A 20,393-nucleotide genomic window follows, 5' to 3' on the forward strand; every position below is an offset into this window, starting at 1 on the left:
CCTTATATGGTCCAAGGGTCTGTGGGACCCATTTTTAAAAAATCAGCTTAAAAAAATTCTACAATTTTTTTTTTTTCAAACTGAGATTCATTGGTCCTTGGCTCATTTTCTGTGAGCAACATAAATCAGAAAATATTTTCAATGACCACCCCCCCGTACCCCCCCCTTCACATTTGTATTACATACAGGGTCCAGGGTCCACTGGGCCCTGGGCTAGTCAAAGTGGGCAATCAACATTGGGTTGGGTAGTTGATAGTCGTCTGTATGACTTTAAAGGATATACAAACAAAGGACAGAGGAGTTTGGCATGCAAAGGTGAGCAACCATCAACACTTTTGATGGTTGTCACATCAGGGGTTGATTGCATATTGTCAGACAGCAGACGAAGAATCTCTATAGAGACAAAGGGGTGAGATCTGAAAGAAGCATCTTTTCTCTCAGCCCTCATTATCCCTCCTTCCTCTCTGGACCTGTGTGTGTGTGTGTGTGTGTGTGTGTGTGTGTGTGTGTGTGTGTGTGTGTGTGTGTGTGTGTGTGTGTGTGTGTGTGTGTGTCATCCAATCATGGGGACATGATGCTATAAATGCTAAAAATGCTATAAAAGATGGCAAAGCGATTCTCAGTTCAGACTGCCTTACAGCTGCTATTGGAAGAGACAGAGGATTTTGATGGTAATTCAGAAGAAAAAATTTCAGGATCACATTTCTGAAATATCAGAGTCTGATAGTGATAATGAAAAGGAGGATGAGCAGCAGCCAGCTCCGTTAGCACCAGCCCGTCAGCAGCTAGCCATAGGACCAGCCTGTCAGCCAGCATGATTTATGATTCATTTCCTTATTGTGTTACATTTTAATAAAAAAGTAACTAATAAATAAATGAGAGCAAACTAATTTAACATATGTATTGTTTATTTTACTTGCAATTGGGCTAAATCTGCTGATTATTTTAACAAAAAATGCAATGGGTCCCCCACACCCTGCTGGACCCCTAGAAGGTAGACCACGCCCGGATCTCATCAGGGTTAATATATTTCTAATTTTAGCAGTGTTGCGTAAGTGAAAGAACGCTACCCTAGTTATATTATTATTGTGTGAATCGAACGGGAGATCTGGGTCTATTGTGACACCTAAGTTCTTTACGTCTGCGCTGGGGGTTATAGTAAAGGAATGTAGATTCAATGCTACATTACGTATCTTGTCTCTCGCTGCCCTAGACCCAACTATTATTAGCTCTGTTTTATCTGGATTTAGTGCTAGAAAGTTACACGCCATCCAATGTTTTATCTCTTCTACACACTTCTTGATTTTACTGTTTACACCTAAATCATCGGGTTTAGCTGATAAATATAGTTGGGTGTCGTCTGCATAGGAGTGGAAACTGATGTCGTGCTTATGCATAATCTCGCCTAAGGGTAACATGTACAGTGTAAATAGAAGTGGTCCTAGGACTGTCCCTTGTGGGACACCTTATTTAACCTGAACAGATTTAGATGTTTTATTATTAACACTTACACATTGGAAGCGGTCGGTCAGATATGATCTAAACCAGGAGAGTGCAACTCCTTTAATACCTACCGTGTTTTCTAGTCGATCCATCAAAATGTTGTGGTCTACAGTATCAAAAGCTGTCCTAAGATCTAACAGTATAAGGAACTAGATGAGCCCATTATCTGACAATATTAGTAAATCATTCACTACCCTGAGTAAAGCTGTTTCAGTGCTGTGGTTCGGTCTAAATCCTGATTGGAACTTTTCATGGATACTATTTGATTGGAGATAATGGTTTAACTGATTGTAAACTGCTTTTTCTAGAATTTTAGAGATAAATGGGAGATTAGAAATTGGTCTATAGTTGGCTAGAATCTGCGGATCGAGATTCTGTTTTTTAATCAAGGGTCTAATTACGGCGCATTTTAATTATTTGGGCACATATCCTAGGTTAAAGGAACTGTTAATCATATTAAGTAAGGGCCCTGTAATAGTTGGGAGTAGGTCTTTGAATAGACGTGTTGGAACTGGGTCTAATATACATGATGTAGGCTTAGACGAACGAATTAGTGTTGTGAGCTCTTTTTGCGATATAGGATCGAAGCCATTTAGCTCAGTAATATTTTTGGATGCGTAGTTACTAATACCTATACTACTGGGGTTGGATTGGAGGTTAGGCTGTGATGTATTATGACTCTGTAGTCAGATAATATCTATTTTATTACTAAAAAAGTGTGTGTAAGTGCCGTATTAGAACTAGTGTCATTGATATTTCTTGTTAGTTTTGATACAAATCAAATCAAATATATTTGTATAGCGCTTTTCACAACATATGTTGTCACAAAGCGCTTTACAGGATTTTTTAAAGTTTACCTGTTGAGGAAAGTGGATAGCATTAATTCCTAGAGGAAAAAGACATTGTTTCATCTTCTTCTCACAATGAATTTGCAATCATGACAAAGAACCATTTGGGCTCTGCATAATGCTAAAGACATTAATTCTAAAGACATTCATGCTAAAGACCATCAGGAGACAGTGCTAGGCTTCCTTACTTCACTAAAATGCAAACATTTGTTGTTGTGATACGTGTCTCTCTCTGTTTGGTTCAGTGTCACTCTATGTGCCAGTCTATAGGGACTTTTATTTTGTATGGTTCATCAACTTTATTTTCAAAGTTGTTCTTTTCCTTCCTTTCTCTCTCATGGTGCTGCAGAGCTGCTTTGGTCTGTTGAAGCTCCTTATGAGTTCCAGCAGTGTGATTTGATCTTTTAAATTATTGTGCATCAGAGAATTAATCTATGGGCAGCACCAACATATCACAGAAAATTCACCTGTGCACACGATTACTCATTGTGCCATGTTTCCAGGTTGATTAAAGGTAAAAATGATGTTGGCCTCTTTAGAAAGCACTCCTGTTAAAAGTGTGCAAAAAGTCACATGATCCACAAAGGACATATATTGTACGTACGTATTTGTGCGTGTAGTGTGATGTATTAGAAAGTTGCTGTGCATTTGCTTGAACGTCACATATGAATTTACAACTATCGCATTTTGTATTTGTAAGTCACTGTTTTCGTTTGAAAATAACGTTGTTTGCTTGCAAATAGAATATTTGTGGAACATGTTCTACAGTGTAGCTCCAGTTAAAACTAAATTAATTAGGGAGAAAAAGCTTGCACCATGGTATGACGACCACACTCGTCTTCTAAAACAGGCAGCTCGAGCAGCGGAGTGCAAATGGAGATCCACCTCACTAGAAGTGTTTAGAATCGCATGGAAAGACGCCGTGGTCAAATATAAACATGCCCTAATAAAAGCTAGAGCCTCATATTATTCGACACTAATAGAAATCAACAAAAATAACCCTAGATTTCTCTTCGCGACTGTATCAAAACTAACAAGAAATATCAATGACACTAGTTCTAATACGGCATTTACACACACTAGTGATGAATTTTTAAACTTTTTTAGTAATAACATATATATTATCCGACTACAGAGTCATAATAGGTCTACATCACAGCCTAACCTCCAATCCAACCCCAGTAGTATAGGTATTAGTAACTACGCATCCGAAAATATTACTGAGCTATATTACTGAGTCTTCGATCCTATATCACAAAAAGAGCTCAAAACACTAATTCGTTCGTCTAAGCCTACATCATGTATATTAGACCCAGTTCCAACCCGTCTATTCAAAGACCTACTCCCAACTATTACAGGGCCCTTGCTTAATATGATTAACAGTTCCCTTAACCTAGGATATGTGCCCAAACAATTAAAATGCGCCGTAATTAGACCCTTGATTAAAAAACAGAATCTCGATCCGCAGATTCTAGCCAACTATAGACCAATTTCTAATCTCCCATTTATCTCTAAAATTCTACAAAAAAGCAGTTTACATTCAGTTATACCATTATCTCCAATCAAATAGTATCCATGAAAAGTTCCAATCAGGATTTAGACCGAACCACAGCACTGTACGTAAAACAGTACGTAAACGTAAAAACACTCCAATGAATAACCAAACTAAATCAAATGTATGTAACATTACAATACATCCACTATAACAGCATAAAATCAATTAATTCGTACATTAAAGCAGTAATTGTCACGCTACGGTCCCCGAACCCTTCCTTTGGGGCGTGTGTTAACGTTGTCTGCGTCTATTCGTCTGCGTCTGTGTACCTCCGTGGGTGCGGGTGCGTCTTGTCATTATCCGTCTCACCTGTGGCTCGTCTCGTCATCACGTGGGGTTGATGTGGTCTGTCTATTTAATGTGCGTTCGCTCGTCTTGTGCTCGTCGTTGTCTAATGTTTGAGTCTACACGTTACGTGTGTAAGTGTCTGTTTAGCGTGCGCTATTGCGCAATAACCTGTATGCATTAAAACGTGTCGTTGTGCCTGTGAAGCTGGATTTGTGTCTCGTCCTTCGCCTCGCACCCAACGTCACAGAACGACGAGCCGCCAGAGACACAACAAGCCATGCCAGGCTACACCACCCGGCCAAAGAAGGGCAAGAAGCCCAGCAAGCGCCGCCATGCCTCTGCTCCTGCCCAACACCGCGCCGCCACCGTTACTCCCGAACTTATGGAGCAGGACCCTTTATGCAGCATCATGCTGCTCCGGGCTCGGGAGGCCAGCACTGGGGAACTGGCGGAGTATTTCCGCCAGACCGCGGTGCGGATGTGGAGGGAGCGACACCCCTCTCCCACCAGAGACCTCTCGCCCCTGAGGGTCGGCTCCCTCGAACTCTGCTCCACAGAGAAGACCCCTGAGAGCGAGTTCGAGGGGGAGGAATCGGAGGGCGAGGAGGAAGAGGAGGATCAGGCTCCCTCGGTTTGTTCCGCCTCCACCGTGGACTACGGTGAGGAGGAGGATTACCCTCCCTCCGTGTGCTACGCCCCCACAGTGGATTATGGTGGGGGAGAGGGGAACGAGGAGGACTACCCACCGTCCGAGTGCTCCGCTCCTGCCGTGGGCTACGGCGAGGAGGAGGAGGACGACGATTACCCTCCGTTCGAATGCAACGCACCTGCCGTGGGCTACGGTGAGGAAGAGGAAGACTATGATTACCCTCCGTCAGAACGCTCCTTCCCCGCTGTGGGCTACGATGAGGAGGTGGAGGAGGAAGGCAGTCCGCCTCCCTCTGAGTGTTCCGCTGGGACTGTGAAGGGGAGGTGGACACCAGAGACCAGTGTTAATTTTGACAGCAATTTTTGATTTAGTTTTAGTCTTAGTCTTTTGACTAAAATGTAATTTAGTTTTAGTCATAATTTAGTCATTGATTTGTTTTTAGTCTTAGTCTAGTTTTAGTCGACTAATTATCATTAGAATTTAGTCGAATAATATCAAAATAATTTAGTTGACTAAAATATAAATGGTGTAGTAGTCATTATATACACTTGCACAAAATGAAACATTTATTAACCAGTTACAGAATATTATTTTTTGTATGTGCAATATATACAAAAACAAATTTCCAAACAACTCTATTGACCTGAACTTATAGTTACTGAGCATAACAATAACAAAACATTGATGACCAGTAGGTCCGCTCTACCTGAAAACATATGGAGTTTATGAACAATGCATATTACATTCTATATAAAACTGGGCGCCGTAAAACAATGCCATAGCCCGCAGATGTCGTTTCATTTGTCGTATTTGTCCCGACATCATCATTCCTCATGGTTTACACAGCATCTTGTTTTTCTCAAAGGAGTCAAAGGAGAAATGTGTCCATATATCGCCGCTCATCTTTCTCCCTGCTGACATTGTCGAGTTAACTTCGAGTTTAATTTCATGAGTGACCACAGTTCACGCGCTGGTTTTGTCCTAACGGGTTCTGCGCGATGTGAAGACGTTAGTTCTGATTGGATGGTTACCCGGTTTGTCCCGCCTCTCCGTGTACGCTAAAGTAGTTACGGTTGGATCTCTTCTTAACTTATCCCTACCTTTCACTAAACTAAATCAGGTTTGATTGAATGTCGTCGCTGGACAATATTTTCGTCTCGTTTTTATTCGTTGACGAAAATGTCCTTTAATTTCGTCATCGTTTTTATCCCTTCGTATAGTTTTAATTTAGTTATCGTCTCGTTTTCGTCTTGAAAAAAGGTTCGTTGACGAAAACTATGACGAAAATTATTCGTCAACGAAATTAACACTGCCAGAGACGGTCCCATCCTCCGATCGTTACGGAGGAGAGAGGATGGACTGCTCCCGGGGTGGCAGCCCGGAGCAGTCCATGGAGTGGGACCAAGGAGAAGAGGAGGAGGAGATGGAGACCGCAGGGGATCTCCCAGGCGGTCCGCTCGGGGCGTCTACCGGCCGCGCTGCACCCGGCGCCTACGCCGGTCGCGCTGCACCCGGCAAGTCCGCCGGTCGCGCTGCACCCGGCAAGTCCGCCGGTCGCGCTGCACCCCGCAGAGGGTCTGCTGCGAGGACCGGAGGAGGACCGTCCGCTGCAGCACCGGCAGCTCCCGATCTCTCTCCCCTTATCGCTCTACTCCTGGCGCGTAGTCTGGCGCCTGTTTCATGTTTGTGTATGCCAGTGTTCGTAAGTCTTCCTATTTGTGTGCCTAACCCGTTTTTCCCTTTCGTGCCACTATGTGTAAGTGTACCTGTGTGTGTGTTTGTGAATGTCCCGTTAAATGTGTCTAACGTGTTTTCCCCCGTCTTCCCAGGGAGGGTGTTCTAGACTGTGCGTGGCGGACTCTCCGCCGAGGGCGTTCATCTCCCAGACGCAGGACTGGGCGCTTCAGATCCGCCCGTTGACGTGGGTTCGGGGCACTCAGTCCTGTTGGCACCCCGGGATGGGTAGTGCCCTTGGTGGGGGCGTCTGTCACGCTACGGTCCCCGAACCCTTCCTTTGGGGCGTGTGTTAACGTTGTCTGCGTCTATTCGTCTGCGTCTGTGTACCTCCGTGGGTGCGGGTGCGTCTTGTCATTATCCGTCTCACCTGTGGCTCGTCTCGTCATCACGTGGGGTTGATGTGGTCTGTCTAATGTGCGTTCGCGCAGTGTCTTGTGCTCGTCGTTGTCTAATGTTTGAGTCTACACGTTACGTGTGTAAGTGTCTGTTTAGCGTGCGCCATTGCGCAATAACCTGTATGCATTAAAACGTGTCGTTGTGCCTGTGAAGCTGGATTTGTGTCTCGTCCTTCGCCTCGCACCCAACGTCACAGTAATAAAACCGTACAACATAACTAGCATATAAGCTTTTATCTTTGTAACAGGAACCACTGAGCTACTAAACAAAAGAACCAAATATAATTATATTCGTATAGTATCAAATAAGTAGCTACGTTATCTGGCTGGGTTAGTTAGCGCTACAACATCCATTATAAAAATACTTTAACACATTGAATTTTCCACCAACTTAGTCAAGACACGAGATTCAACCGTGAGGTAACGGAACGAACAAAATAGTGTGGTTAAGATTTGGTTAAAAGGTGTTAGTGGTACGTATTACTAAGTTAAGTACTTACAGGTCAACCAGTAGTCCAACACTTCCAAACACCAACACGACAATAGGCGCAACTCCACTAAACGCCCGATGCTGATATTGAGAATAAGGAAACCTGTGGTCTGTAATGTCCGACGGTGATGGTAGGTAGAGGTGGGCGGATCGATCCAAATATCGATACCAACGCTGCTATTGATTTGGAGCAATACTCGTGTAAAAAGATTAATACTCAATCTTTTTAACTCTCCCGCACACACCGACTGCTGCGTACGTGGATTCATCAAAGTCTCTTCTCTGTCTGTAAGAGCAGCGTTGCCAACAAGTATCGTCGCTGCAGAAGCAAAAGTCCAGGGGGTGGAGCTAGATCTAGATCCAACTCCTCCCACCGTCCATAGTTTCTTTTGGTCGGTCCAGGGGGCGGAGCTGCATTTAATCCAACATCTCCTACGTGTCGCTTACGTTTTCCGACCAGGAAATAGAAATCCAATAAATTCACCCTTAAGACTGCTACCGTTTAGAGATCAAAATGTTCTTTAAATGTTATTTAAATAACACAATACACGTTTTTTTAAGTTTACAAGAAAACGTAAAAGTTGCCAACTCCTCAGTAAGGAAAGACGCTATTGGCTGTCCTAAAAGTCACAAAATGGCGTCATCGCCTAATTTGCATAAAACCGTAAAATAATAACGTTGTGGGAGAGAAAAAATGATTAAAATACCCTAAATATGTTAGAGTGACTGACGGAGACTGTGTGAGTTAAATTCAGTGATTTATTTTGTATTACACTGAAGACGCATTTATATTTACATCCGGCTCTGTAAATACGGGGCGGGGTCAATCAGCGGCGGCTTTGGGCATGCGCAGTTCATTTGCAGCGTGGACGTGGAGCGGTGTGGGTCTGCTCTGACTGTCAGACTGCATTGTGAGTGTTGTGGGCGGGGCTCACGGCAGCACCCGCTGCTCGCTGAGGACAGTAACTGAAGACCATGTGTGTTCATCTCCGAATCTACAAAAGTCTCCAGTAACACCACAAAAAGTCTCTAGATTTGTCGCTACTCGCTTAAAATAGTCACACAGCACGGAGCAGCGCACCCGCCCCCTCTCGTCTTTAGTCTTTACACCGTCACGTTGCTCAGCAACCATGCAGGTAGGCTCCGCCTGGCCCCGCCCACTCAGCGCTCTCCTCGAGTCGACACCTTACAGTACGGAGAGAGAGAGACACCACCGGAGTATTGAAATGTCTGAGAGGAAGACATGCGCCGTTTGGCTTTATTTTATTGCAGAAAATAAAATTACAGCAAGCTGTATAGTTTGAAACAGGGCTGTTAAATACAGTGGAAACACAACAACTGTGTTAGTTGTAATTAATAGGGAGAGTTATGGAGTTAACATGGAGATAAATACATCCAGAACTCTTGATGTCGAAACATGCCTGCTTATAGTTTGAATTTAATGTGATAATAGTGAGGTGAAGTCAACTCTAGCTTTCTTATTCACAGCTTCAGGAATATGGTGGGACCATTTAAGGTGGAATTTTAGACAATACTGTAAATTGGTGAGTTTAGTCCAAATGTGCTGTGAATTACTATCTAGCGTCCTTTCCATTACACATTTGCAAGAATAACATGAGAGGTGGTAAATATATCAAATCAAATTTATTTGTATAGCGCTTTTCACAACACATGTTGTCACAAAGCAGCTTTACAATCTTTACAGGATTTACAAGGTTAACAATCGTATGGGTCCAAATCCCTAATGAGCAAGCCAAAGGCGACAGTGGCAAGGAAAAACTACCTATGATGGTGGGGAATAGGAAGAAACCTCGGGAGGACCAAGACTCAAAAGGGAACCCATCCTCCATTGGGTGGCCCGTTAGCACAGTCAGTGGTGCGCTGGGTGTACATGTATGTGTCTTCAATGTAATATACATGTACGTGTCTTCAATGATGCTTTATGAAACATCTTTCTGCTAAGATACATGAGAGGTGTTAAATGTACATGTACGTGTCTTCAATGATGCTTTCTGAAACATCTTTCTGCTAAGATGCGTTTGTAAAACAGCCCTTGTTATTGTGCCGGTCATCAGGTGCAGAATTTAGGCACATATTCAAGTTCTAATGCTGTTTTAAGCAGCAGAAACAACATGGTTGACCGACAAGAGTTGACCAAAAAGCTGTTTTAAGTTTAACTGGTAGGTAAAAGTGTGTCTGTGTGTGTGTGATTAAAAATGGCCAACATTGATGTTCATCTGTGTGACTACTGCAGGACTGCTTCAAGACTACAGACTGGCCGGCACTCTGTGAGCCACACGGAGAGGACATTGACGGGCTTAGTGAGTGCATAACGGACTACATTAACTTCTGGGTGGACTCCATTGTCCCAAACAGGACAGTAAAGTGTTACCCAAACAGCATAACAAAGGACATTAAGTCCCTCCTTAACAGCAAGAAGAGGGCATTCAGAGCTGGAGTCAAAGAGGAGGTGAGAACGATCCAGGGGAAGATGAAGACCACAATCACAAGACAATTACAGGAGAAATCTGGAGTGTGAACTCCAGCAGAACAACATCAGGGAGGTTTGGAGTGGAACTAGGACCATCACCAGTTTCAGGTCCAACGACAACAGAGTAGAAGAGGACAGTGAAGACAGGGCCAATGAACTAAACCAGTTCTTTAACAGGTTTGACACTACAGGCTCTGCCCTCCCTCATCCTGACTCCACTGCTGTCTGTTCCCTGCTGCCCCCTCCACTCACCCCCCCCCCCCCCCCCACGTGATAGTCCCGCTCACACCTCCACCTCTCCACCACAAACCATCCCCACAGTGACCCTCACTGCTGACCAGGTCAGGAGACACCTCAATAGACTCCACACAAATAAGGCTGCAGGGCCCGATGGCGTCCCCCCCCCCAGGGTGCTTAAAGCCGGTGCAGGCCGTGTGAAGTCCTGCAGTATGTCTTCAACATCAGCATGAGTCTCCAGATCACGTCCCTGTGTTGTGGAAGACGTCCTGCATCCTTCCTGATCTGAAGATGCCTCGCCCTAGTGATGTGGAATGGGATGTCACTTAAATTTTCTTGTGTGAGTCAAGGCAGGTGAGCGAATACTTTTGGCAATATAGTGTATATATATTCTGGAAGAATGATCAAAAATCCTTATAAACACACTCCTAAACCTTGTGGACAGCCTTCCCAAAGAGTTGAAGCTGTTCTAGCTGCAAAGCGTGGACCTACGTCATATTGAACCCTATGGCTTAGGAATGGGATGTCACTCAAACTCTTGTGTGAGTCAAGGCAGGTGAGCAAATACTTTTGGCAATATAGTGTATATATATACAATGGCAACAACCCTCTTTTCTTTTTGTAAGGAAGCTGATATTTTATCATATTATACCATTAAAAAAATTAAACATTTGACACCAAAATCACTGGAACTTTAATGCATAGTACACAAATCAACCAAAAGCTGAAGAAAAACAGGTTTATCTGGCCCGCTGTGAATAAGGCCATCACTATGTCTGTGAAACTGCCTGTGAGTCTTTCTAAGGTTTTCAATATAGTAGAAATGTAGAACAAAATCAATTATGTACAAACTGTATACAACTGGAATGACTTGGAATAGAAAACATTTTACAAAAAGAATGCTTTCATTATTTTAATATTGTTATATAACATACATAAACAAAATCAGTATGGGAAACAATAAACTCTTAAATTTATGATCCCATGTTCATTCGGTTCATCCATCTCTGTTAAACAAAGTGCGGAGCAAACACGCATCGTGAACACACACTTTATGAATAAGAAACAAACTTCAAAGGGAGCTGCGAATAAATAACTAACGTCGTGGATTGCACTGGATTAAATGAGCTCATGACTGCAGCTTTGTAAAAAATCCTTGCTGCCTTTGCAGTTTTGATAGTAAATCTTCAGACGCCCGTTCCAGCTGTGCATCAGTGTAATTCTTGTATTTCTCTGCGTCTTTGCTCTCGTAAGATACCAACAGCACCACCTACTGTCCAGGAGCGGTGTATTTGTACCAGTCGGTGTGTATTTTTGAGAAAATCTCTTCAGAAGGCACTCCTGATCCACTAAGGACAGTTGCACGTATTGTAGGTACGTATTTGTACATGTAGTGTGAAGTATTAGAAAGTTGCTCTGCATTTGTTTGAAAATAGTATGATACTTGCGGAATATGTCCTGTTTGTTTACAACGTTTTGGCAGCATTATACGCTGCACTCTCAGCACGTTATAGTTTTATTTTCTAACTCCCCTGAATTGTAAAGCATTTGTTATATAGCTGTTAAGATAAATGCTAAAGTTATGGTTTCACTATTTTTCACATTAATCATTCTATAAGCTATATACAGTTATCTGTAAAACCATTTTAAACTACCATGAAAATGGTATTTTTTAATGACCCTTAATAATTTTGTTCAACCTTAAACATTATGAATAGTACCCTAGCAAATTCACAGCAGTGAAAATCACATTATGAACCATGAAAAGAACCTTTTCCCCATTAAATATTAAATTTTCTGTGATATGTTGGTGCTGCTTATAGAATAATTATTGAAGCAATAGCCTATGTACAGTGGCACTGAACCAAACGGAGAGAGACACGTATCACAACACAGACAAGTGTTTTCATTTTAGTGAAGGAATGAAGCCTAGCACTGTCTCATAATTGTCTTTAATATGATTGTCTTTAATATGAATGTCTTTAGTATGAATGTCTTTAGTATGAATGTCTTTAGTATTGTGCAGAGCCCAATCGCTTCTTTGTCATGATTATGTTTCATCTTCATCTCACAATACATTTGCAATGTCTTTTGTCCTCTAGATATTAATAGCGTCCACATTCCTAAACACTTTACCTACTGTGACGCACGGCGGAGCGGCGAAGGACGACACACGGGATCCTTGGCTGCGATAGACGTCACTTTTATTATTCTACACAGATAGCGCATATAGCGCACGGAGAACACTTAACGGACACGGCAACGTGTAGACTGTACTGTACACATGTGAGTATGAATATGTGAGTATGAATATGTATCCAGATGTTCCTGAGGTAGGTTTATGTTTAATAATGTTGTAGATGTTGCGGATGATGTTAACATTGTACAGCTGTGCAAAATAGCGTAGTGCAAGTGAACGACATGTCCTGTTCAGTGCAGTTAAGTCCAGTTGGTTCAGTTCAGCGGTTTAAAGACTCAGAGGAGTCCACTGTGGTTAAGGAGAGCTACAGCTCTGGGAAAGAAGCTGTTAGCATGTCGTGTTGTGCTGGTTTTGATGGTCCTTATTCTTCTAACAGAGGGGAGAGTCTGGAAGAGGTGATGTCCAGGATGGAAAGGGTCAGGTGTCATTTTGTGAGCGCGTTTCCTCACCCTGCTGGTGTGGATCTCCTGAAGCGTTGGCAGGTTACATCCAATGATCTTCTCTGCTTATCTGATGATGCGCTGGAGTCTGGCTCTTTCTTTTGAGGTAGAGGAACCAAACCAGGTGGTTATGGATGAGGTGAGGATGGACTCGATGATCGCTGTATAGAACTGGATCATCAGGGTCTGCGGCAGGTCAAATTTCCTGAGCTGTCTCAAGAAGAACATTCTCTGCTGAGCTTTCTTGGTGATGTTGACGGTGTTCCTCTCCCACTTCAGGTCCCTGGATATGGTGGTGCCCAGGAACCTGAGTGACTCTACAGTGGAGACTGCAGAGCCATTGATGTAGAGGGGGGATACAGGGGGTGGGTTGCGTCAGAAATCCACCACCATCTCTACAGTCTTGTCTGTGTTTAGCAGCAGGTGGTTGTCGCTGCACCAGGACACCAGCTGATCAACCTCCTTTCTGTAAGCAGACTCATCACTGTTGGCTATGAGGCCCACCAGGGTGGAATCATCCGCAAACTTCAGGGCTGTCCAGGTGCTGAAGGATGAAGTGGAGAGTTAGGTCGACCACGTCATCAACAGATCTGTTTGCTCTGTATGCAAACTGGGGGGTCCAGCAGGGGGTCTGTGATGGTCTTTAGGTGGGCTAAGACCAGGCGTTCAAAGACCTTCATGACTACAGATGTCAGGGTGACAGGACTGTAATTATTAAATCCAGTGATGGTGGGTTTCTTGGGGACTGGGATGATGGTGGAGGTCTTGAAGCAGGCTGGATCACAACGGAGCTCCAGTGATCTGTTGAAGATGCTGGTGAAGACTGGTGCTAGTTGCTCACAGCAGTGTTTTAGGATGGATGGAGAGACTGAATCAGGTCCCGGGGTTTTCCTCACCTTCTGTCTGATGAAGAGCCTGTGGACGTCCTGCAGGCTGATGGTGAGACAAGCTGGGGGTGGAGGTGTGAGAGCCAGCGTGGGGGAGGAGGGGGGTTGATGATGGGGTGAGAGAGTCTGCTGATTGTCTATTGTTTGAAATCTGCAGAAGAACTCGTTCAGGTCGTTGGTGAACTGTCGGTGGTTCAGGAGGTTTTTCTCACCTTGTAGCCAGTGAGAAGCTGAAGACTGTTCCAGGCTGACGATGGGTCGTTAGCTGTGATGTGGTTATTCATCTGCTCTGAGAACTTTCTTTTCGCTGCTTTCCCTCTTTCTCCAGTTTGTACTTGGCTTTTTTCTCGCCCTCCTTCTCTCGCCTAAGCTGATTCAGTTCTATAGAAAACCAGGGTTTGCCGTTACTGTGTTTAAGACGTGTTCTGGTTGAAATACAGCTGTCTTCACAGAAGCTCATGTATGACGTCACAGCGTCTGTGTATTCGTCCAGTCCGTCTGTCGCCTCCTCAAACACAGCCCAGTTTGTGGATGTAAAGCAGCCCTGCAGCTTCTCTGTGTCTCCACTGGTCCACCTCTTCACTGTTGTAACGGCCGGCTTGTTGGTTTTGAGTTTCTGCCGGTACGTGGGAATGAGGTGAACGAGGCTGTAATCAGAGAGCCCGAGAGTGGCGCGCGCAACAGCGTGATAGGCATTCTTGATGCTTGTGTAGCGTTTGTCCAGCGCGTTGCCTTCACGTGTAGCGCACGCGATGTGTTGCCTGTACTTGGGCATCTCCTCCCTTACCAAAAAAAAGTATACTTAAAGGTAATTTTTTAAAGTAAACTTAAGTATATTTCCCAAGTATACTTTATGTAGTAAGTATACTAATATCAATGTACTAATGGTATACTGGTAAGTTTACTAATTCAATACTTCTTGGGACTAAATTGGCTCACATTTTAGTTTATAAAAGTATACTTTTAAGTAGACTTTAGGTGAGAGAGTAGTAAACTTTGAGTGCACAACTAGTTTATATTCAAGTTTTATTTTGTACTACAACTATACTAAAAGTAAACTTACAGGTATACTGTTAGTTTACTAGTTATATACTTCTAGTCTAGTTTTTAGTTTATGAAAGTACACTTTTAAGTATACTTTAAGTGTAAGAATAGTAAACTTTGAGTACACAACTAGTTTACATTTAGGTTTTATTTTGTACTGTTAATATACTAAAATAAGCTTATTTGTATACTGCTAGTTTACTAAGAGCATTCTTAAAAGTGTACTTTCATACACTTAAAAGTGGGATATAAGTATATAACTAGTAAACTAACAGTATACAAATAAGCTTACTTTTGAACTTAACATAATAATTATAGTTTACTACTTATATGTTTTAAGTATACAATAATTTCAATTTAGTTTCAATTTTTTACACTTTAAATATACCTTTAACTGTACTTTAAGTAGAAGATGAAAGTAAGCTGTCTTGCATGTAGTCATGATGTGTGATTTGAAGCTGAGCTCATTATCAAAGGTGACGCCCAGGTTCTTAACACATTGTCTGGCTTTCAGATTCATTTGATTTAAATAAGTCTGGACATCATTCCTTTGTTACTACTTACCAATCCCACAAGCTGCCCACCACTACAATCACTGACCCTCACCCACTGTTTCCTCTGCCACCACAGCCATGTAATTACACCACTGCTTTAAATGAAAATGAGAGTAACTACTACTGTGGCATGACCGTCAACCTCTCTGATGCACAATTACTGGAGATGGAAACAAGGGACCAGAGCACAAACAAGACCTGGCACAGTATTCGCTCCCAGCGTCTGACCTCATGTGTTTTCAAAAGGATTGTTTCTAGAATTGCAGACTTTGACTGCTTAGTGACAAATATGCAAAGACAGAAAAGGCCTGTGCAGACCCTGGCAATGAAAAGGGGCCTAGAGGTGGAACCCATTGTAGCTTCAGAGTATGAACAAGTAACAGGTAATCACACATGACCTTGTGGCTTCATCATAAATCCTCATGCCCCCCCATTTAGGTGCCTCACCTGATCGTAAGGTGGTTGACAATTCTGGGCTTCTTCAGGGGCTTCTGGAGATAAAGTGTCCAAATGTGGACACTTTTGTTGAGTGCAGTTATCTGTCTGCAGGCCCAGATGGCACTTTTGCTCTTAAATGCAACCATGACTACTATTACCAGGTAATGGGGCAGATGGGCATCACTGGAATTAAGTGGTGTGATATTTTTGTTTACTGTACCAAAGACAATCACCTGGAGCAGATCCACTTTGATGGCAAGATATTGGAGTCTATGAAAACTAAACTGGATATGTTCTTCTTTGAATATTTTCTGCCTGGCCTGTGCAGATGAGGAGACTATAAATAAAGGAAGCACACATAAATTTGGCATTGTTCCTTAAGAAAACTACTGTTAATAGGTAAATGTTTCTGTAATATGACAGTTTTAAGAATTGATTTTAAAAAGTGAGAGAATGTCATGACCATAAAAATGTCAGAACCATAAAAAATGAACTGAGAATCATTTTTAGAAAATTAGTATATTGTTTTTATTGGTTCACAATGAGCAAAAATGTGTTACATTAATTTCATTATTAACAAAAAAATGCACATCAATAAAAGTTGAGCTGAATAAATGTTTGAATGTTTGTTACTCAGTGGAAGAATAATTTTCCAGCAATTCAAAGTCCAGTATGGCTAATAAAAATAATACTGAATTTGTAAAATATACTTCATGTTTGTACTATGCATGTTAACATTTGATAATACACTTTGAATATGTTACCTCAAAATTAAAAAAGAGGTCCCTGAAAATTGGTAAGTAGAGCACAAACACAGCTGGTTAACTGAACCACACAGGGAAAGGGGCAGAACTCCGTAAAATATCTGGTATTCTTTAATGTGTCTGATTGCTCAACATGGATCCTCAAGTGAGCAATTTCTTGCGTGTATGTAATTTCTTCTTTACTAAACTGCCCACATGGCCCCAAGAATGTAGGAATTACAAGTTTCACACAAATGTTACTGAGGAGGTCTTTGATAAGAAACCCTTTATCTACAATTACTTCATCTCCTGGTTCAAGTAGGTTCTGAATGCCAGACTCTTTGGTAATTTCTTTATCTGAGATGGAGCCTGTGTACAGGTTGCTTTTACACAGCTTTTAGTGTGTCATCATCTTTAAATCCAGTGTAAAACATGATCAGTTTAGGCTCACACTGGAAGCGTTGTAGATGAAACCGCTCACTCTTGAGGTTTTCTTCCTCCAGATGGTCAATCTCCCTCTTTGCTGCATCAAGTTGTTCTTCTACAGACAGAGTCTCCTCCAGATAGTCATGATCACCCAGTGCCTCTATGACCTGCTTAGAACTGTGTTGGAGGAGAGACAAAAGAAAATGGGAATAAAAAAGAATTATTAGTAAGGTGATCTGTTTTTAAATTTACACAAACTACCTTTGACTTAAAGTGATTTGATAATAATGTTATGGATTACCAGACCTTACTTCATGCACTGCACCAACTTGTTATGGGCTTAGAACATTATTTTATATTGTAATGAGTAATACGTTCATTGAAAAATTAATTCATCATTTGCAGCTCTGTACGTATCTGGTAACTCACATTTCTTTCTCATGCAGATTTGTAATGTGCAATTCTTCCTCATCAAAGTCACAAGTTGAACTAAAAAGTATCATCTTCCCATCACTAAATTACAGCCTGGCACACAACAATGACCAACACAGTGTCAATACAGTGTCAACACAGTTTGTGTAGTGTGTGGATACACTCCTTGAGGTATCATCTTCTCATCACTAAATTACAGCTGCCACACAACAACACAGCACATTTGGACTAAAATCACCAATTTATTGTCTAAAATTCCACCTTAAATGGTCCCACCATATTCCTGAAGCTGTGAATAAGAAAGCTAGAGTTGACTTCACCTCACCATTATCACATTAAATTCAAACTATAAGCAGGCATGTTTCGACATCAAGAGTTCTGGATGTATTTATCTCCATTAACTCCATAACTCTCCCTATTAATTACAACTAACACAGTTGTTGTGTTTCCACTGTATTTAACAGCCCTGTTGTAAACTATACAGCTTGCTGTAGTTTTATTTTCTGCAATAAAATAAAGCCAAACGGCGCATGTCTTCCTCTCAGACATTTCAATACTCCGGTGGTGTCTCTCTCTCTCCGTACTGTAAGGTGTCGACTCGAGGAGAGCGCTGAGTGGGCGGGGCCAGGCGGAGCCTACCTGCATGGTTGCTGAGCAACGTGACGGTGTAAAGACTAAAGACGAGAGGGGGCGGGTGCGCTGCTCCGTGCTGTGTGACTATTTTAAGCGAGTAGCGACAAATCTAGCGACTTTTTGTGGTGTTACTGGAAACTTTTGTAGATTCGGAGATGAACACACATGGTCTTCAGTTACTGTCCTCAGCGAGCAGCGGGTGCTGCCGTGAGCCCCGCCCACAACACTCACAATGCAGTCTGACAGTCAGAGCAGACCCGCACCGCTCCACGTCCACGCTGCAAATGAACTGCGCATGCCCAAAGCCGCCGCTGATTGACCCCGCCCCGTATTTACAGAGCCGGATGTAAATATAAATGCGTCTTCAGTGTAATACAAAATAAATCACTGAATTTAACTCACACAGTCTTCGTCAGTCACTCTAACATATTTAGGGTATTTTAATCATTTTTTTTCTCTCCCACAACGTTATTATTTTACAGCAAAAACAGGTTTTATGCAAATTAGACGATGACGCCATTTTGTGACTTTTAGGACAGCCAATAGCGTCTTTCCTTACTGAGGCGTTGGCAACTTTGACGTTTTCTTGTAAACTTAAAAAAACGTGTATTGTGTTATTTAAATAACATTTAAAGAACATTTTGATCTCTAAACGGTAGCAGTCTTAAGGGTGAATTTATTGGATTTATATTTCCTGGTCGGAAAACGTAAGCGACACGTAGGAGGAGTTGGATTAGATGCAGCTCCGCCCCCTGGACCGACCAAAAGAAACTATGGACGGTGGGAGGAGTTGGATCTAGATCTAGCTCCACCCCCTGGACTTTTGCTTCTGCAGATACAGATACTTGTTGGCAACGCTGCTCTTACAGACAGAGAAGAGACTTTGATGAATCCACGTACGCAGCAGTCGGTGTGTGCGGGAGAGTTAAAAAGATTGAGTATTAATTTTTTTACACGAGTATTGCTCCAAATCAATATCAGCGTTGGTATCGATATTTGGATCGATCCGCCCACCTCTACCTACCATCACCATCGGACATTACAGACCACAGGTTTCCTTATTCTCAATATCAGGGCGTTTAGTGGAGTTGCGCCTATTGTCGTGTTGGTGTTTGGAAGTGTTGGACTACTGGTTGACCTGTAAGTACTTAACTTAGTAATACGTACCACTAACACCTTTTAACCACATCTTAACCACACTATTTAGTTCGTTCCGTTACCTCACGGTTGAATCTCGTGTCTTGACTAAGTTGGTGGAAAATTCAACGTGTTAAAGTGTTTTTAGAATGGATGTTGTAGCGCTAACTAACCCAGCCAGATAACGTAGCTACTTATTTGATACTATACGAATATAATTATATTTGGTTCTTTTGTTTAGTAGCTCAGTGGTTCCTGTTACAAAGATAAAAGCTTATGCTAGTTATATTGTACGGTTTTATTACTGTAGCTACTCAACTCAATTTTATTTATAGAGCACTTTAAGAACGGCAGCCGCCACAAAGTGCTGTACATAAGAATTGAACATTTAGACACAAAACAACTAATAGCAAAAAATGGATAAAACAATATTAACTAAAACTGTAAAAGGAATCAATAGAACAAATCAAACAATAAAACTAAGACAGTAAAAACTAAAAACGCATACAAAGTCTCATGGTGTGTTAAAAGCCAATGAATAAAAGTGAGTTTTAAGACTTGATTTAAAAATGGACAGTGATGGGGCTTGTCTAACATGCAGTAGGTTGTTCCATAATCTAGGAGCAGCGATGGGAAAAGCTCTATCGCCTCTAGGATCAAACACCTTCACTTCAGTTTTCTTTTCATTAAAATTTAAGAAGTTTAAAGCCATCCAGTCCTTAATATCATTTAGACATAGCAGAAGTGGTTTTATAGAGGCATCTCTCTTCTTAAGTGGGACATATATCTGGGTGTCGTCAGCATAACAATGAAAAGAGATGCTGTGATTTCTTAAAATTGAACCCAGTGGAAGCAGATACATGGAAAAAAGTAAAAAAGTCTGCCAGATAGACTTAAGGAACTTGAGGAACAGTTTGAATATAGTAGATGTGTTAGATCTACATCACATGTGCATGTTTTACTTTTTATGTCATTTTTAATAAATGTGAAGTGTGGAATTTTAAAATTATTTTATTCTAATCATTTTCAGTCTAACAGAAATGTTGAAGAAGTTGTCTTAACAGTAAGAGATTTGAGATCTTCTGAAGAGGTGAGTGATATTTTAAACCTGCGACTGATACATTTCTCAGTATAATCCAGATAAATAAGCAACAGTTTAAAGCACACACACAGCCTACACGTAGCCTGTAGGCCCAATTGTACCTTTTGAATTAGGATGCATAATGCTGCCTTGTTTGTTTTGGGTGTTTTAGGGTCTTTGAACAG

The 20,393-nt window shown here is 42.0% G+C and overlaps 1 long non-coding RNA gene across 1 annotated transcript; it reads left to right on the forward strand.

Annotated features, from left to right (window-relative positions):
- The first annotated feature begins 10,441 nt into the window (after positions 1-10,441).
- LOC143497169 (uncharacterized) lies at positions 10,442-13,484 on the forward strand. Its single transcript, XR_013125719.1, has 5 exons — positions 10,442-10,547; positions 10,639-10,749; positions 11,448-11,567; positions 12,296-12,479; positions 12,770-13,484. It is a non-coding gene; the product is annotated as an uncharacterized LOC143497169 (long non-coding RNA).
- The last annotated feature ends 6,909 nt before the right edge of the window (positions 13,485-20,393 follow it).

The sequence above is a fragment of the Brachyhypopomus gauderio genome, unplaced genomic scaffold (genome assembly GCF_052324685.1).
Source record: "Brachyhypopomus gauderio isolate BG-103 unplaced genomic scaffold, BGAUD_0.2 sc101, whole genome shotgun sequence".
Classification (NCBI taxonomy): Eukaryota; Metazoa; Chordata; class Actinopteri; order Gymnotiformes; family Hypopomidae; genus Brachyhypopomus; species Brachyhypopomus gauderio.